Genomic DNA, 6,781 nt, shown 5'->3' with positions numbered 1-6,781 from the left:
ACTTGCAGTAAATATTTTTTTTGAGACAGTTTCTTGCAAAGTTTGTATTATATTAGCTATTTCGTTGCTAGCCGCAGGTTTCTAAGCACCTGGAATATTGGCTGCGGCCCAAACTATCTCAGGATAAAGGTTACAAAAAATCTTTTAGTCCTAAGGTCTTTGATATTTTCTCATGATACAAAAAGCGCTATCTCACGTAAAAGTATTTGGCATATCAAACAGATCTTTGAGCACTTCTCGTTATAGCCATTTTTTGCAAGACTTTTATGATTAGAAACCAGGAGATCGTTATCAGATCATAGTGAAATGATTGCAAAAAGCGATCCCAGAATCCCATTCGCTGGCTGATGGCATTACCATATAATCACTATTGGACAGCGGAGCTTGTAGACGTTACAATCTTCGGTTCTTCCATTACCTGGCAGAATCTACGGTGGCATTATGATTTTATGGCTGACTTTGCTGTGCAGTCATGTGCTTCTAAGTAGATAGAAAATATTAGTGCCTAGGTCTAATACCTAGGCATTAATGTGGGAAACGGAACGTTGATGAGTGAGTGAAAGGTTTGAATGAATGAAAGAATGGAATGAATGGATATAAATTCAAATAATCTAAGATGGCGGGACTCTGATTTTTACTGCAAAGACGAGCGTGTGGTTTTTCAAATAAAAGACGATATTTTCCAAAATCAAGTGTTCATATTTCGTTCACAAGATCCCACAACATTTTTGGGGGCTCGTCCGGGATCTCTCAAGAATATTGGCGACGGTATTCCTTGAGCGTGAACGAAAAATACGTGAACAACTTGTGCACGACGACGACGGCCGGCACGTGGCGCGAGTCATCGCGAGATTTTCACCGTGGCTACCAAGAGGACGCTCGATTTTCTGCTGCGACGGGTATCCGGCGACTTCCTTACGATTAAAGACGACGACGACGACGACGAATGCAAGGAGGAACCTGTTTCAAGTCGGAGCAGTGAAACCGACCACGAGTACGACCACGCGCACGACGGTTACGACGATTACAACGATCACCAGACGACGATTAGTAAGCAAACGACGACGCCAAGCAAAATGAATTCAGGTGCAGTAAATCTAATGTTCGTGGAAGAAGCCATTCCGAAATTCTGTGGCACCGACAAAACCTACTCTGTCTCAAGATGGGCGCAGGAGATTGAAGACAATACCGAAATATTCGGATTGACGTCAACACAGCAGCTTCTGATTGCTAGAAGGTCGCTCACTGGCACGGCGGCAACGTGGCTACGATCAGAAAAACCCTTCAAAACCTACGATGACCTGAAAACGGCGCTAACCAGAGAATTTCCAGACACCACGAACACTAAAGAGATCCACGAATTAATGGCGAGTAGAAAGAAGAGGAAGGATGAAAAGTGCTACGATTACATGCTTGACATGAAAGCTATTGGGAAAAAAGGCAAGCTGGCCGATTATGTTGCAATCCAGTACATAATCGAAGGTATAGTAGATTCAGAGTCGAACAAAATCATGCTATACGGAGTCAAGACGTACTCAGAGCTGAAAGAGAAGCTACAGATGTACGAAGCCTTCAAGGAGAAGTCTCGAAACAACTACGCGGCAAATAGACGTCAAGAAGAGCGAAATAGGAACGCAACACCAAGAAGAGGGCCGAGTGTACGCTGTTTCAACTGTGGCGAGTGGGATCATACATCGAGTGCGTGTCCTCATCGTTCAAAAGGACTCAAGTGTTTCCGTTGTAATTCGTACGGACATATTGCTGCGCAGTGTAATAGCAACGACGTGAACATAAGTGCAAGTGCCAAAGTTAAACGTCCGGCAGGTGGCGCTGATGACGGCGGAAACCGCAGCCATCTTCGTGACGGTCGAGAAATGTCGGCAAAGCAGTATTGCGTATCGACCAATGGCGGCGCGGGCGCGATTGTCTATGACGGAATGACGGCTACATTGACAGATGACAGGAAGATGGCGTCCGGCACCCAAAATTGTGTCGAAAAAGTAAACAACAATTTAAAGACTCTAGTTATTCAAGGTTTAACTTTTCAAAGTTTGGTTGATAGTGGTAGTGATGTAAATTTAATAACATGTAAAGTATTTTTCACTTTAGGAATTACGAAGTTTACCCAAGAAAATGTAATGTTTACTGGGCTCGGAAAGAAACAAGTAAGTTCTTTTGGCAAATTCACTGCACCAATTGAGGTAGACGATCATAAATTTCAATGCTTATTTCACATTATTCCCGATGACGTAATACCCTACGATGTAATTTTAGGGCAAGAGTTCTTGAGAGACGTTATAGTGGTTATGAATAAGGGGTCAATCAAGGTTTTTTCCCCAGCTGAAAGTAACTCTGACGATTGGTTAGGGCAAATATCGTGTGTTGTAGGCTACGAATCCCCATGCTATGCTTCTAACCCACAGGTCAGACAGGAAGTTGATGATTTGGTAAACAGTTATGTCCCAGTGCAATCCAAGGAGGCACCCATCGAGATGAAGATCATACTTAAGGACGACATTCCAGTTGCTCAGCGACCGAGACGATTATCTGTGATGGAGACCAAGGAAGTGGACAACCAAATAGGTGAGTGGCTCAACGATGGGATAATAAGACCTAGTTTTTCAGAATATGCTAGCCCGCTTGTTTTGGTAAAGAAGAAAGATGGTGGGGTAAGAGTTTGCGTAGATTATCGTAAAATTAACAGTAAAATTGTAAAAGATGAATTCCCTTTACCTGTGATAGAGGATCACATCGATAAGTTGGCCCACACTAAAGTATTTAGCAAAATAGATTTAAAAAACGCATTTTTTCATTTGAACATTAGTGAAGACTCAATAAAGTACACATCTTTTGTAACACCATCGGGCCAATACGAATTTTTGAAAGCTCCCTTCGGTTTATCGATATGTCCAAAATATTTCACCCGTTTTATCAATATAATCTTCAGAGACCTCATATCTAAAGGATTTCTTTTAATATTTATCGACGATTTGCTGATTTTATCTGACAGCTATCAGCAGGGATTAGAGCGCTTAAGAGAAGTTTTGAAAGTTGCTAGCGAGTATGGATTGGTAATTAATTGGAAGAAATGTGAGTTACTTACCACTAAAGTCGAGTACTTAGGTCATGTGATTGAGAATGGTCAAGTCACACCAACACCCGACAAGATTAAAGCCGTAGCTAACTACCCCGAACCAAAGACGCTGAAACAATTGCATTCTTTTATAGGACTTACCTCTTATTTCAGGAAGTACATCGAGAACTTCGCATTAATTGCTGCACCACTGACGACGTTACTCCGGAAAGACCAACATTTTGAATTTACTGAAAAGGAAAGAGAAGCATTTCATATCCTGAAACAAAAGTTGTGTGAGAAGCCAGTACTGAAGATCTACAACCCAGAAGCACCAACAGAACTGCATACAGATGCATCAATGCATGCATATGCAGCCATACTAATGCAACTATGCCCAGACGACGGAAAGATGCATCCAGTTTATTATTCCAGCTGCAAGACTACTGACAGTGAGAAGAAGTACACCAGTTACGAGTTGGAAGCATTGGCAGTTGTTCAAGGAGTGAAGAAGTTCCGCAAATACTTGCTTGGGATTCCCTTCAAGATTGTCACCGACTGTGCTGCTTTCGAGATGACCCTAAAGAAGAAAGATCTGGTCACTAGAGTCGCGCGCTGGGTACTGCTGCTACAAGAGTACGATTACACAGTGGAGCACCGACCTGGAACTAAAATGAGGCATGTGGACGCATTGAGTAGAGTGCAGTACTTCACGGGAATGATAACAAGACAACTACACGAGCGAATCAAGAGAGCACAAGAAAATGATGAAGGGCTGAAGGCCATCATTGAAGTATCGAAGAAGGAACCTTACTTAGACTATTTTATAGAGAATGACTTACTCTATAAAACTCAACAAAAGCTGCTAGTTATACCAAAAGATATGGAAACTGAAATTATCAGCAAAGCACATAGTATTGGACATTTTGGCAAAAGAAAGATGATTGATTACATAAGCAAAGACTACTACATAAAAGACTTGACAAAAAAGATAGAAGACTTTATTTTAACTTGCATACCATGCATTTTAGCTACGAAGAAGGAAGGTAAACAAGAAGGTTTCCTTAATCCTATCCACAAAGAAGGTATACCATTGTCTACATTGCACATAGATCACATAGGACCGTTCACTGAAACAAAGAAGCAGTACAACTACATTTTGACAGTCATCGACGCTTTCACGAAGTTTGTATGGATCTATCCTGTAAAAAGTACGACAACAAAAGAAACTTTAGACAAGCTCAAGATTCACCAGCAATGTTTTGGCAACCCCTCGAGAATTATAAGCGACAGAGGTACCGCCTTTACGAGCAATGACTTCAAGGACTACTGTGACGCAGAGAACATTCAACATGTGACCATCACAACAGGAGTTCCACGAGGAAATGGGCAAGTAGAGAGGGTACATCGAGTAATTGTGTCTGTACTTACCAAACTGTGCATTGAAGAGCCAGGGCATTGGTACAAGCATGTTAGTAAGTTGCAAAGAGCATTGAACTGTACTTACCAGAGAAGTATTTCCACCACCCCATTTGAACTGATGATTGGCACGAAAATGAAGATGAAAGAAGATGCACAGATAATAGAATTGTTGGAAAAAGAAAATCATGAAGAATTTATCAAGCAAAGAGAAGACTTAAGAGATGCTGCGAAGATACAAATTTTGAAAATTCAGGAAGAAAATATGCGAAGCTACAATAGAAAGAGGAAGCAGAGCAAGAAGTATCAGGTAGGAGACCTAGTTGCTATTAAGAGAACCCAGTTTGGTACGCATTCTAAATTAAAGTCCAAGTTTTTAGGACCTTACAAGGTGGTAAGTATCAAGGGTAGGGATCGTTATGATGTCTCAAAGTTGCATAGCATGGTGGAGGGTCCCCACAACACTTCTAGTTCAGCAGACTTTATGAAACCGTGGCCAGAACCTTGATTGATTCTTTTTTTTCATATTCGCAGGTATCTTTTTGATTTAACTTAACTTAAACAAGACTTAAAATTATTTTATGTTAAACTAAAGCGTTATTTATATATTTCTCCATAACAACAGTGGTAAGAGTAAAATATCTATGTTTGTATAATTTAACAAAATAGCATAATGATGTGTCAAGTGATACTTATCTTGTAACATTTCTACATTTGATAAAATGTTGTTGTTTAGTATTGTATACTGAATTAAAGTCGTTTTCGATTTGAAAGATGGTAATTTACCAAAGTTATTGTATGAACTTACTAATTTTAGTTAATCAAAGTATAATGTAACAGTGCGCAGTAGTAGCACTTGAAAGTAAAGTTTAGTATAATAAGTGTTTAATATTGTATAATTGCATTATAGCTTCATAAGCATTCTGTAATTGTTTTAAGTGTGAAAGACGATGATGAATGACCTGGTATGACTGAGGACAGTCAGCGAGCAGGATGGCCGAATGTGGGAAACGGAACGTTGATGAGTGAGTGAAAGGTTTGAATGAATGAAAGAATGGAATGAATGGATATAAATTCAAATAATCTAAGATGGCGGGACTCTGATTTTTACTGCAAAGACGAGCGTGTGGTTTTTCAAATAAAAGACGATATTTTCCAAAATCAAGTGTTCATATTTCGTTCACAAGATCCCACATTAATATTAAAAAGCAAGGCTGTAACACTAATGCATGGCACGTTAGCTATTAACACATGGAATTGAGGACTGAAAATCTATTGAGTAATAACTTCATTTATTTAAACATAGAGATGAGGTAATATAATTGTTTTTTTTTAAATTAGTAGTTCGCTTTCTTTAAGTTGATAGGTATATGCAAATGATGGTAACACGAATTATCCTAATACTAGAAGTACTCGTACATAGTAAATGCTATTTTCACAATAATCAGAACATTGTAGATAAAAACTACGGATAGTAACTTTAAACCAGGTCACATTTCTCTTACTAATGACTAACCCGAGCTCGTTAGCTTTGTAATTGTAAAGGCAAATAAATGCATTTCAATCTGACCGTGTAGCAGGTAAAACCAAGTTAAAACATCGAAAGGAAATTGTGTGCACCGGGATAAAATAAACGCAGGGTATGGAAATTTAATTAACATACCTCCTTCTCAATTGAATTCAAGCAAGATTTGTACAAAATGCTTAAAATGTAACATTTCCCATACAGAGGTACCTATAATTTGGTACGGGCGCAGCGCAGGACCGGTCTTTGTGGAAATCCTTGGGGGAGGCCTTTGTCCAGCAGTGGACGTCATTCGGCTGAAACGATCGCTAGTTCCTTTACTTTGACAACTAGCCAGGTCAAGTGGTTAGAAACGAGACCTTACTAGTTTTTTTATATCAGTCTCTCTGAAAGAATTAAACCGGTCAACGAAGTATGAAAATTATCTTGAATCTTTTGTGATTGTTTTAGTGATATTGCATGTTATTTATGAGTTACCAAGCTTACCTACAATTTAATATATTTTAAAATACCTACTGCATGTACCTACCTAATCTGTAAATTGCTTTGTTTGTTAAGTATCTAGTGCATAGCTTACATTGTTATTTTGTCAAGAATATGTATCTCGTTTCTTTTTTGGAAAAAAAATCTTAATAATTTATTTATTTACAAAATACGAGTACCTACTTACTAGTAGAGACGAATACGAGTTTCGTACCAATGACTCTATATTAAAAGAACTCGGCATCAGACAGCGCCTATCAACCACGGTTCAGTCACGCATT

General features: G+C 39.2%; 1 long non-coding RNA gene across 1 annotated transcript; it reads left to right on the top strand.

The window, feature by feature from the left end:
* The first annotated feature begins 2,025 nt into the window (after positions 1 to 2,025).
* On the top strand, positions 2,026 to 3,781 carry LOC135076895 (uncharacterized). Its single transcript, XR_010258346.1, has 3 exons — positions 2,026 to 2,165; positions 2,424 to 2,583; positions 3,248 to 3,781. It is a non-coding gene; the product is annotated as an uncharacterized LOC135076895 (long non-coding RNA).
* Positions 3,782 to 6,781: the final 3,000 nt, after the last annotated feature.

Source organism: Ostrinia nubilalis, chromosome 12, assembly GCF_963855985.1.
Source record: "Ostrinia nubilalis chromosome 12, ilOstNubi1.1, whole genome shotgun sequence".
Lineage (NCBI taxonomy): Eukaryota > Metazoa > Arthropoda > Insecta > Lepidoptera > Crambidae > Ostrinia > Ostrinia nubilalis.
Note: the sequence above shows the minus strand (reverse complement) of the source record. Positions and strands in the feature narration are given on the sequence as shown.